The sequence below is a fragment of the Schistocerca piceifrons genome, chromosome X (genome assembly GCF_021461385.2).
Source record: "Schistocerca piceifrons isolate TAMUIC-IGC-003096 chromosome X, iqSchPice1.1, whole genome shotgun sequence".
In the NCBI taxonomy this organism is placed as follows: domain Eukaryota; kingdom Metazoa; phylum Arthropoda; class Insecta; order Orthoptera; family Acrididae; genus Schistocerca; species Schistocerca piceifrons.
In genome coordinates this window covers 921,746,646-921,760,109 of record NC_060149.1, presented here as the reverse complement: position 1 = coordinate 921,760,109, position 13,464 = coordinate 921,746,646, and positions in this window count along the sequence as shown.

Here is a 13,464-nt window from a genome sequence, read left to right as displayed (position 1 = left end):
AAATTGAAGGAAACAACTAGCACAAACACTATCTCAATAAGCCCCTCCGTAATGACACACAACAACTCGACCACAATGAGCAAGAAAAGGCTCAAGTATTCAACAATCAAGTGTTTAATGTTTATCAGCAATCCACAGACCCAAATTTTGATGGTGGTTATATATGACAGATCCAATTGAGCACTCGCCTTGGTCTATCTGAAGATCCTCACTTACATATGTGAGAAAGAACTCTTAGAAGCTCTAGCAACAGGGAACTAAAAAGTACTACTCAGCAAAATGAAATCACATGGAAAATATTACAAATGTCAACTCAGATTATCATATGCCAACTGTTTAATGTGGCTTTATTTTTAGAAACGGTGCCAACCCAGTGAAATGATATTCATATCACTGTGAGGTGCAAGCCTTGACGTGTAAGTAGTCCTTCAAATTACTATTCATATCTGTATTCTGTGTGATAAGAAAACTGTATGAGGCTGTGTTAAACAACATAATTCACAATTTAAAAGATGAACTCAAAATTCTTGCCACAGAATAAATTAAGTTTTACTGTAGCAACTCTGTTTTAGATCCCATCATTATATTGGTCATCGACATTACTGTCAATCTCAGCAGAAGTGACTGTGTCATGGTACTGGTCCTTGATACTGAGAGGGCCTTTGATAAGATCTGGCATAACACCCTAATTTATGAGCTGTGCCTTTGGCTTCCCTGCACACATTGTGACCATCATCAGATCAGTACTAATGGACATGACTGTGAGTGTTGCAGTGGGAAGATAGCTATTTGACTCATTTGCCCCTGCTGCTTGAGTTGTTCAGGGTGATGATCTCTCATACAAGCACCATAGTCTTTACATGGCTGACATACTTCACCTATCCAGACAGAATGTGGCTCTGACCCTATGTGCCAATGACACCGTGTATTGGTGCTCAGCTGTTTCCCTCCTTGAGGTTAAACACGTTGAGGAATATCTGTCGAGACTGCAGACAAAAAGATCTGAGAGGTGTATAGAACTAAACTTTGAAAGAAGTCAGCTGCTCATGTGGCATTGTCATAAGTTAGTACAATGCTACCGACTCAGTACCTAATCTGTTTGGTGAAGAAATAGTCTGTCAGGTCTGCAAAATATTTACGGGTAGTGCTTAATGATAACCTGTTATGGAAACATATTGACAAGACAATTAAAAAAGTAGAGACAAAGAACAAAACCTGCTAGTATTAGTAAAACTATTTTGGTGGAACAAGCCCACAAACTGTTGTCTATGGCCACAACACTTTTGTTGTCAAGTCAGTATGCTGTTAAGAATGACTGGCTACTTTCAATCATAAGCATCTCACACTAACAAACAGACTACTTTATTAAATACCAGGGCATATTATACCCCTAGCTGAGAAAGTCACTAAAGCAGCAGGCAGGTATGAACTACATTGCATGTAAATGGAAGGATCCATCTAAAAATTATTAGGAACACCCGTTCCTCATTTTAGCTTAACCTATTATAAGTAACTTGAGTCTTCATAGATGCAGCTGTCAAAAAAGAATTCCCTAAGGTAATAAATTTCTTTGACAGTCTAACAAAAAACAGGTGCCACCACAAAAACAAAACAATAGGTAAGTAAGTGAGACAGAAGTAAAACTGAAAAAGCACAAATCAAAGAAAAAATGGGCCATCCCAAAGAGGATTTTTCTGATGGTTTTTCCCCCGTCTTGATGCAAATATTGAGATGATAAATCCACCAGACAATGAAACAGTAATGCTCCACACAAGATTTTTTCAACAGTTTTGTAAGAATTAATGTCATATGCCAGAAATAAAATGTGCCAGAATTTTATGCAGAATATGTAAATGGAGCCGTATTTCATTCTCCAGTTGCCTGTATCGCCAAATCAACTTGTTAATTTGGGTTCTTTTTTTAACTTACAACTGAAGAAGCCCAGTGCTATTGATGGATCAAGTGGCATGTAATGATGGGGAAAAATTACTTAACCTCTGAGCTTAGTGTGGAATGTGTGTTTGTTGGAATCCTTCCATAGTTCAGTTTTATTTCTCTGGTATTTTGTTTGTTAATATGGGTTATAATGGTTTAACTGAATTACTTCCTACACATATACAAAATTTTCAGGAAAATGTGTGTGGTGTTGACAAGTATTGTATTCATAGTTGTGCAGAGGTTATTTCATAAGTCCAATGCTGGTGTTTGGTTTGTGATGTGCAGTAGTTGTATACTGATACCTGCTTGTACATCTCCTATATTTAGTTCAAGATTGATTCTAAGATCTCCAGTTGTGTATGTCAGAGGAGTGTGGCTGATGCTGAGTGTTTTGCTAATTATATTGCTCGCCAAGTTGCCCTTGAAAACAAATAGCTTGTATTTTTTTCACACATTTGTTGGCACTGCTATCTTATGGCATTCAAAAGAAATCTAACTAAAACTTGGTCTAGATGTACCTCTTCAATGTATATGATTTACAAATGATTTTCTGATTAACAAGCTGCAGTGTTTTAAGTCATTGGTATCTGTTTTTAACTGAATTTATACACTGAGAGAAATGGGAAGTATTACACCATGAACATTTTAACTGAAGCTACCAAACTGGTACTCCAGTAATTCCATGCCTGTGGAATATGTTGATAAAATTTTCATCTTTATGAAAGAATATTTTCCCTGCAGAAAGAAGCCATTCTCACTGATGAAGAATGTTGTGAGTACATGGTGGCTATTGGCTGTGTCTAACAATATTGGAACTTTTCAGATAGAGATTGCAATACAGCATACCCAGAGGACTTGCATATGCAGCTTATTGCCATCTTTCAAACTTTGACAGAGGTCAAACTGTTGACATGAGGAACATAGGAGAATCATACTTACAGATTGCACTGCTGTAGTGAAATAACTGGAGAATGAGTGGTGATGTGATTGACTCAGGACAACAATGAGACAAGAAGAGTAGGCACAGATCCTTCCAGCACTACACTGTGAGAGAATCATAGGCAACTTCAACTGGCTATGATGAACACCTGGATGACAACAGCTGATATTCAGATAGAGGTTACAGATAGTGTGTTACCATGAACTGTTGGGAACAGATTACTCGAAACTGGATTGAGATCTCAAGTTGCCATGTGTCGTGTACTACTGACACAATACCACAAACGGAGACTTGCACATCATAGATCGAGAGTCAACTGGGATGCTGATTAGCATTCTGTGAAGCTCAGTGATGACTATTTTCTGCTTGTGGTAGTCATACAGATACCAGTGTGTCACAGATGACTTGGTGAAAAGTCACAGGAAGCGATTCTTGAGATCTGTATTCCTCCAACTGCTGGAATCGTGGGGGAGATATTGAATGTGACAACAGAACTGATGTGGTAATCTTTAAATGGATGCAGAATGCTCACCAACGTATGGCAGAAAGGGTAGATTGTTTTTATACCTTTGATGGTCAGGGTTCCAGGGGGCATATTCCAGCAGGATACTGCAATGCTCCTCTCTGCAGCTCACAACCACACACACCTTGAGGAACATGCAGATCTTTGACTGGCCTGAAGCCCTCGTAATTTGTCACCCAAATAGCATATCTGGGTTGTAATGGGAAGAGGTATATTTTGATAGCAGCCTTCAGCCAGCAATCCTCATGAACGGACAGAATTTGTTTTGAGCATGGCACTAAATTCTTCAAGATGACATTTGGATACTGTCTGCTGCCATACCATGACAAATATGAGAGTATATCCATGCTTGTGGGAGTCTCACCTGGTACTGATGTTGATGATACACATCAGTTCTGAAAAGAATGGATGTTTAATCATTTAATGCATGTTATGTGATGAACATCTCCATAAAGTTTGATAAATATCGAACTGGTGATTCCCAGTGTTAATATGTCCATTTCCATCAGTGTATATAGTTCGAAGCTCTATTTTTTTTTGTAAAATTTACAATAAAACATGTCTAATGAAAACTTTAGAAGTTGCTAGGATTTCATGAATATTGCATTGGTCAGAGTGAGTGCTTTTGCTAATTTTATGTGCAGGTAGCTACTTTTCAGAAACAGTCACATGCAGACTATGTTACATCTGCTGCAGCTGTGTGAGAGGCATTCATCTGTCACAACCATTTGTGGTCATCCTTCCCTTCCAAGTGACTCTCCAATGTCTACAGTAACAAGATCAACTGAACACTTCATTCAGGGCATATCCTATCATTGATATGTCAGTACAATCTTCAAGCTAGTGTGAGGAACCTACTTACTGATGTGCCTGTCATCATTCTCAGTTTGTAATTGAGGTTGTAGTCAAAACTGTCACTTGCACCCCAACTATTTTAAGATCTTTCTGCAAAGATCATGAGTCACTTTTGACATAGCTTTTCCCTGCATTGGGGTGAAAAGTACTAATCACTAGGTGATTGTTACTCAAAGATTTCTGTACTGCTAGTTTCACACTACTTCTAAATTCCTTTACTAATATGGTTTTTCCCATGATGACTAAGGCGCCAAAATTATTGCGTGTGTGTTGACAGAATGTACTAGGTGATATCCAAAATTTTCGGGACTGGTGCTGCCATCTGTTGAAAACTGTACCTTTGGACTAATGGTCACCATCACCCCCGAAGTAGTTCCCACCTGCATGTACATAACAGTCCCAGCTCTTCTTCCACTGGTGAAATGTTTTCTGGAATTCCTGTTCTTTGAGGGTGTTTATCACCTCCACCAATGCTTCTTGAATTCTCTCTAGAGTGTCGAACCAATGGCTTTTCAACTTGAGCTTCAGATTTGGGAATAGCATGAAGTCGCAAGGTGCCGAATCTGGTGAGTACAGTGGGTGGAGTAAAACTGCCATGTTGTTTTTAGCCAAAAGGTCCTGGTGAGCAAGGACGTGTGACAGGGCACATTTTCATGATCTACATCTACGTCCACATCCATACTCCACTAGCCACCTGACGGTGTGTAGCGGAGGGTACTTTGAGTACCTCTATCGGTTCTCCCTTCTATTCCAGTCCCGTATTGTTCGTGGAAAGAAAGATTGTCGGTATACCACTGTGTGGGCTCTAATCTCTCTGATTTTATCCTCATGGTCTTTTCGCGAGATATACGTAGGAGGGAACAATATACTGCTTGACTCCTTGGTGAAGATATGTTCTCGAAACTTCAACAAAAGCCAGTACCGACCTACTGAGCATCTCTCCTGTAGAGTCTTCCACTGGAGTTTATCTATCATCTCCGTAATACTTTCACGATTACTAAATGATCCTGTAACGAAGAGCACTGCTCTCCGCTGGATCTCCTCTATCTCTTCTATCAACCCTATCTGGTACGGATCCCACACTGGTGAGCAATATTCAAGCAGTGGGTGAACAAGTGTACTGTAACCTACTTCCTTTGTTTTCGGATTGCATTTCCTTAGGATTCTTCCAATGAATCTCAGTCTGGCATCCACTTTACCGACAATCAACTTTATATGATCATTCAATTTTAAATCACTCCTAATGTCTACTCCCAGATAATTTATGGAATTAACTGCTTCCAGTTTCTGACCTGCTATATTGTAGCTAAATGATAAAGGATCTTTCTTCCTATGTATTCGCAGCACATTACACTTGTCTACATTGAGATTCAATTGCCATTCCCTGCACCATGCGTCAATTCGTTGCAGATCCTCCTGCATTTCAGAACAATTTTCCATTGTTACAACCTCTTGATATACCACAGCATCATCTACAAAAAGCCTCAGTAAACTTCCGATGTCATCCCCAAGGTCATTTATGTATATTGTGAATAGCAACGGTCCTACGACACTCCCTTGTGGCACACCTGAAGTCACTCTTACTTCGGAAGGACTTCTCTCCATTGAGAATGACATGTTGCATTCTGTTATCTAGGAACTCTTGAATCCAATCATACAATTGGTCTGATAGTCCATATGCTCTTACTTTGTTCATTAAACGACTGTGGGGAACTGTATCGAATGCCTTGCGGAAGTAAAGAAACACGGCATCTACCTGGGAACCCGTGTCTATGGCCCTCTGAGTCTCATGGACAAATAGCGCGAGCTGGGTTTCACACAATCATCATTTTTGAAACTCATGCTGATTCCTACAGAGTAGATTTTGTCTCCAGAAAAGTCATTATACTCGAACATAATACGTGTTCCAAAATTCTACAACTGATCGATGTTAGAGATATAGGTCTATAGTTCTGCACATCTGTTCGACGTCCCTTCTTGAAAACGGGGATGACCTGTGCCCTTTTCCAATCCTTTGGAATGCTATGCTCTTCTAGAGACTTACGGTACACTGCTGCAAGAAGGGGGGTAAGTTCCTTCGCGTACTCTGTGTAAAATCGAACTGGTATCCCATCAGGTCCAGCGACCTTTCCTCTTTTGAGTGATTTTAATTGTTTTTCTATCCCTCTGTCATCTATTTCGATATCTACCATTTTGTCATCTGTGCGACAATCTAGAGAAGGAACTACAGTGCAGTCTTCCTCTGTGAAACAGCTTTGGAAAAAGACATTTAGTATTTCGGCCTTTAGTCTTGTCAATCTCTGTTTCAGTACCATTTTGGTCACAGAGTGTCTGGACATTTTGTTTTGGTCCACCTACCGCTTTGACATAAGACCAAAATTTCTTAGGATTTTCTGCAAAGTCAGTACATAGAACTTTACTTCCAAATTCGTTGAACGCCTCTCGCATAGCCCTCCTCACACAACGTTTTGCTTCGCGTAATTTTTGTTTGTCTGCAAGGCTTTGGCTATGTTTATGTTTGCTGTGAAGTTCCCTTTGATTCTGCAGCAGTTTTCTAACCATTGTGGCTCTTTTCCATCTCTTATGATCTTGCTTGGCAGCTTGATGCAGCAGCCAGTTCCCTTGATGCCAGATTTCAGGCCATTGTTTCCGCATGGTTTCACACAGCTGTCACAAAACGTCACAGTAGTACGTGGAATTCACTGTTTGGTTGGGTGGGATGAATTCTTTTTGCACAATTACCTTGGTATCAAAGAAAATGATGATCATGCTCTTCACTTTGCTCTTCACCTGTTTCACTTTTTTGGATCTTGGAGAGCCTGGGCTGTTCCACTGGGACGACCGTTGCTTTGTCTCTGGTTCATAACCATAAATCCAGCTCTTGTTACCGGGGATAACCCGTGACAAGAAGGTTGGATCATCAGATGCAGTCTGACGAAAGTCCATTCACACTTCAACACACTGTGCCATTTGATCAGCAGTCAAGATCCTTGCCACAAATTTTGCAGCGACACAATGCATGCCCAGTTCATCAGTCAACATTGATTGACACGTCCCGTAGCCAATACCCACTCCATCCATAAGGTTGTGAATGGTTCAACATCGATCTGCACGAACCAATTGTTTAATTTTGGCAACAATGTCTGCCATTGTGTGGCTAACAGGCCTTCCAGTGTGAGCATCATCTTTGATGTCTGCACAGCCAGCTCTGAACCAAGCATGCCACTCAAATACACGTGTACAGCTTGTGCTGTAGAGTGAGACTGAAATTAACTCAAAGTCTCTCTTATGTTCTTTGTCTCAGAGATGCTATTCCTATGACCCTAGCAGGAAAATCTCTGTGGAACTTTGAAGGTTAAAAAAAAGGACAACTTAATCTTTGAGTAGGTCAGTGAGGCATTCAGGAATAAAGCAATTGGTAGCACAGTGTCTGCAAGGGAAAAAAGGCCCTGATTTTAAGTCCTGGTGTAGCATATAATTTTAATCAAATGAAACTACATGGTTGTAGAATCCTTTTGAGTCTCAGACATCTACGATATATTCAGACTGAAGTGATGAATGAAAATTTGTACCCAAGTTAGTATTTGAACCCGGGTCTCCCACTCACTAGGCAGATGCACTGCCTGCCGCTGTGGCCGTGTGGTTCTAGGCACTTCAGTCCGGAACTACGCGGTTGCTACAGTCGCAGGTTCGAATTCCGCTTCGGGCGTGGATGTGTGTGATGTCCTTAGGTTAGTTAGGTTTAAGTAGTTATAAGTCTAGGGGACTGATGACCTCAGATGTTAAATCCCATAGTGCTTAGAGCCATTTGACCCATTTGAGCAGATACACTAGCCACTACACCACCCTGGCACAATGGCCTTCCATAACCATATGGACTATCTTAGCTTGTCTCCCTCCTCAATACAAATTCCCATCCACACCTCAGCCCACACGGTATTCTCCCTAAAGTCAAACAGCGTTGCAGAGGCTCTCCAATCGTACTGCAATAGCATCTCAGCACTGAATGAAACAGGGGTTCCTGCCTGAAACCCAGGCATATGTGCTTTAAGGGGGGTAGGATGTCAAACGGGCCTACTAGGAAAAGGAGAGGCACCACAGGACATTTTATTTTCCACTGTGTATACTTTTACAAATAAATTCAGAAAACTTTGTCAGCATGACCAGGAAGGATTCAAGATTCACACTCATAGCAGTGCAAGTTCAAAAACATAACAAAATAAATTTTTCTTACATGTGAAATTTCATCATTTTTTCACTTACTATAGGCTGCATTTGTTGCTATAGGTACACTTTTCTTCATAAGTAAGAGATATTCTTTGATTAATTTTGCACATCATACAAGCCATACTCTCAGGTGTATGAAACTCTAGAATTGTTTGATTTATGAAAAAAATTAATGAGCTATTACATTTTAAACTTCATGTTTAGAAAAAAATTTCAAGTTTTATAGTTAATTATTTCAGTTTTTACTACAGTTTTTAATAGACTGGGAAAATTATAGAGTTTCATTTACCTATAGGTATTGTTTGTATGCTGTGCAAAATTCATTGAAGAATCTCTCTTACTTATGAAGAAAAGTGTACCTATAGCAACAAATATAGCCAATAGTAAGTGAAAAAAATGATGAAATTTCACATGAAATTTTTTTAATTTTGTTATGTTTTTGAACTAGCACTGCTATGAATCCTGAATCCTTCCTGATGATGCTGACAATGTTTTACGGATGTATTTGTAAAAGTATAGACAGTGGATATTGAAATGTCCTGTGGTGCCTCTCCTGCTCAAAGTCGGCCCTTTTGACGTCCTACCCCCCCTTAATCAAATGATACTATATGGTACCACAGACTTTTTCAAGAATCAAACATCTATGATGTATGTATGCAGACTGAAGTGGTCAATGAAAATTAATACCAAGGCCAGGATTCAAAGCTGGGTCTCCTGCTCACTAGGTAGATGCGCCGACCACTATGTCACCTAGGATAGTCCGTGCAGTTGTGCAAAGCCACTGGGCCAGGATCACGTAGTCGTTAATGCATTTGCCTGGTGAGCAGGGAACCTGGGTTCGAATCCTGGCCTTGGTACTTGCTACAAATGTTCATGCTAACGTGCACTCTGCTGAAGAGTAGAAATATATTGCCAAAAGATACAGAGAGAGCATGGGTGCAGGAATGTTGCCATTGGATGCTTGAAGTCTGAAAAATACTGGTATTTAGATGATGTAATGAAACCATCCACTGTTTGTGTGTGTGTGTGTGTGTGTGTGTGTGTGTGTGTGTGTGTGTAGACCAAATTCGGAACCTCGAATCTTGCCTTTTGCAAGCGTTGCTCTTGCTGAGTAAGCTACCAAAGTGTGACTAATCACCCACCCTCATAGCTGCAGCTGTGCCAATACCTCTCACCTACTTCCCAAACTACACAGAAGCTTTCCTGCATATTTTGCTGGACTAGCTCTTGTGAAAGACAGGGTATTGTGTAGAAGTGGTGTAAAGATAGCCTAGAGAGGGTTCCGCAAATAATATTCCATTTTGTGGTGAAGTGTACACTCTTTTGAAACTGCAGAGCAAAACATCCCCTCTTAAAACTTATTGAATGACTGATTTAAATGGCATTGGAGAATTACCCTGGTTTAAGTAGATAATATGGTTATGTTTCTTTATGGACATCTGTCCCACGCCAAATTAGTTTGATTCCATTTCAGTAATAGCTAGAAGTTGCTTTTCAAAAGCACTAGAACGGCTTTTCTGCAACAGACTGATAAATTTTATTAATAAATATTCACTGATCACCATCTGACATCATGGCTTCAGAAAGTTTATATCTTCAGAAAGTTTATATCGAACCGAGTTTTTAGATCATGCTTTAGAATCTCTCAACCAATGAGAACTTGCTGTAGTAATTTTTCCAGATCTTTCATAAGACATCAACGTCTTGGATCATAAAATCCTGCTTGAAAAATTAGGAAGATGAAAAATTAGGAAGATGGGGTATCAGAAGTGTACCACACAGCTAGTTGTGTTCATTTCTAGAAAACTGTGGACAGAAGATATCACTTCAGAATGATTCAAAAGTTCAGAATGATTCAAAAGTTCAGAATGAAATAACCAGACAAATCACTAGTAAAACATGGAGTTCCTCAGGGTTCCGTCCTGGGCTCATTACTCTTTTTGATTTGTGTGAATAATCTCATTGAATACATGAGCTTCCAAAAGTCTATTCAATTTGCTGACGATACTATTATATTACTCTCTGTATCTGTCACAGAAATTTTTCAGTTAACATCTGTTGAAACTTTGAATGGTTCAAAATAAACAAGGCTAACTGTAAATTGTGAAAAAACTGTGTATGTCAACTTTAACTTACCTCACGAATCTGATCAAAAATGTGTCCAAGCAAGATTAAAAGAAAAATTGTAATAAACGGTAGAGATACAAAATCTTCGGGTCTACAGGTTCAGCTGAACACGGCACGGGATACATTACAGGCATTATTACTTTGAAATCTGAGGGTATTTTCCTGTCTCCCACATCTTGCATGCCAGGTGGAATGACAAGAGTCACAGGATAGAGATACGCACATATACAGACGGTGGTAGTGTCTCATACACTAGGTATAAAAGGGTAGTGCACTGACGGAGCTGTCATTTCTCCTCTAGTGATTCAAAAGAAAATGTTTCTGATGCGATTACGGCTGCATGACAGGACTTAAAAGACTTCGCATGCAGAATGGTAGATGGAGCTAGATGCGTGGGATGTTCTATTTTGGAAATCGTTAGGGAATTCGATATTCCGAGATCCACCGTATCGAGAGCGTGCCGATAATACCAAATTTCGTTGATTAATTCTCACCGTGGACAACACGGTGGCCGATGGCCTTCACTTAATGACTGAGAGCAGCGGCATTTGCATAGAGTTGTCAGTGCTAACAGATGAGAAACACTGTGTGAAATAATCACAGAAATCAGTGTGCAGCACCTCTCCTGGCCTCATGACCATATCAGTTGGATCCTAGATGGCTGAAAGCCGTGGCCCGGTCAGATGAGTCCCGATTTCAATCGATAAGCAGAGACACGCATTGAGTCTGCACAGCCTGCCCAGCATGGTAGCCGTGACAGCTGGGTGATCCTCGACTCGCGCAGCCCGGCTGACTAGTGGAGCCACGCGGAGGCCCGCTGGGCCGATCAGTGCCCTGACGGGGCCCAGTCTGCCGGGGTGCTCGTGTAGCTCAGCTGCTCGTCAAGTTGTGCGTCTGCCGGGTGCGGGCAGTGAACGAAATCTCTGTGGCCCGTTTTGAGCATTTTTTTTTTACTTCACACAGTACCTACTGACACAGTAGTTCACCTCGTGTGTTACATTAAAATACCTGATGGCTTTAACAAGTGGAACAAGATGGTTATTTAAATTTACTCCATTGCTTGTAACTGTTAAATCAGCTTATTATTATGTGCATGTGAAAAAACTGTGTGCTTTAAGATGCAGTGAGAATAGTTAATTTTATTAAAGATCACTCTACCAATTATCAAACTTTTGTAATACTGAATGAGGAAATGGCAAGTATTTAAAAATTTTTCTTGATTCTCACAGATGTTAGATGGTTATATCGTGTTGTATGAGGCTTATCTTTTTCTCACCAGGTACACCTTTCCCAAGGCAAAGCCTGGCTTCAGCCTGTGGCTTATTTGACAGACATTTTGTTACAAATAAATAGTTCAAATTTATTACTTCGGGGACCAAACACAAACCTGGTAATATTCCAGACCGTATCAAATTGTCCTCTAAAAACTTGACAGTCTTGGAAATGATAAAAATGTCAGAACATAATTAAGGAACATTTGAAAGAATTTGGAAAAGCTTTCAAAGACTATTTCGCTGCTCTGTCTAGCAATAACAATTGGATTCGCAATTGCTCGGAAGAGGCAGTAGTTTTGGAATTTGTGTGAAGTGTAAACTAAAATGAGCAACTACTAAAAACTTTCGATGACTAAGTTACAGTAAATAAATCTTTGCCACTGATAGGTTTCTGGTTAAACTTAAAGACAGAGTTTTCAGTGTTGTCAAATAAAGTGGCAACAAATTTATTATTTGTCTCGACCCTAAATCTGTGCAAAAAGTCTTTTCCTTCTTACCTTATATCAAAAATAAATACACAAACAAACTTCTCAGTGAAAGTAATTTGAGACTGTCTTTAACTTCTGTAGTTCCTTATTTCAAAGATGTTGTTGTTTGTTGTTGTCTTCAGTCCTGAGACTGGTTTGCTGCAGCTCTCCATGCTACTCTATCCTGTGCAAGTTTCTTCATCTCCCAGTGCTTACTGCAACCTACATCCTTCTGAATCTGCTTAGTGTATTCATCTCTTGGTCTCCCTCTACGATTTTTACCCTCCACACTGCCCTCCAATGCTAAATTTGTGATCCCTTGATGCCTCAGAACATGTCCTACCAACCGGTCCCTTCTTCTTGTCAAGTTGTGCCACAAACTCCTCTTCTCTCCAATTCTATTCAATACCTCCTCATTAGTTACGTGATCTACCCATCTAATCTTCAGCATTCTTCTGTAGCACCACATTTCGAAAGCTTCTATTCTCTTCTTGTCTAAACTATTTATCGTCCATGTTTCACTTCCATACATGGTTACACTCCATACAAATACTTTCAGAAACGACTTCCTGACACTTAAATCTATACTCGATGTTAACAAATTTCTCTTCTTCAGAAATACTTTCCTTGCCATTGTCAGTCTACATTTTATATCCTCTCTACTTTGACCATCATCAGTTATTTTGCTCCCCAAATAGCAAAACTCCTTTACTACTTTAAGTGCCTCATTTCCTAATCTAATTCCCTCAGCATCACCTGACTTAATTCGACTACATTCCATTATCCTCGTTTTGCTTTTGTTGATGTTCATCTTATATCCTCCTTTCAAGACACTGTCCATTCCGTTCAACTGCTCTTCCAAGTCCTTTGCTGTCCCTGACAGAATTACAATGTCATTGGCGAACCTCAAAGTTTTTATTTCTTCTCCATGGACGTTAATACCTACTCCAAATTTTTCTTTTGTTTCCTTTACTGCTTGCTCAATATCGAGATTGAATAACATCGGGGACAGGTTACAACCCTGTCACACTCCCTTCCCAACTGCTGCTTCCCTTTCATGCCCCTCGACTCTTACAACTGCCATCTGGTTTCTGTACAAATTGTAAATAGCCT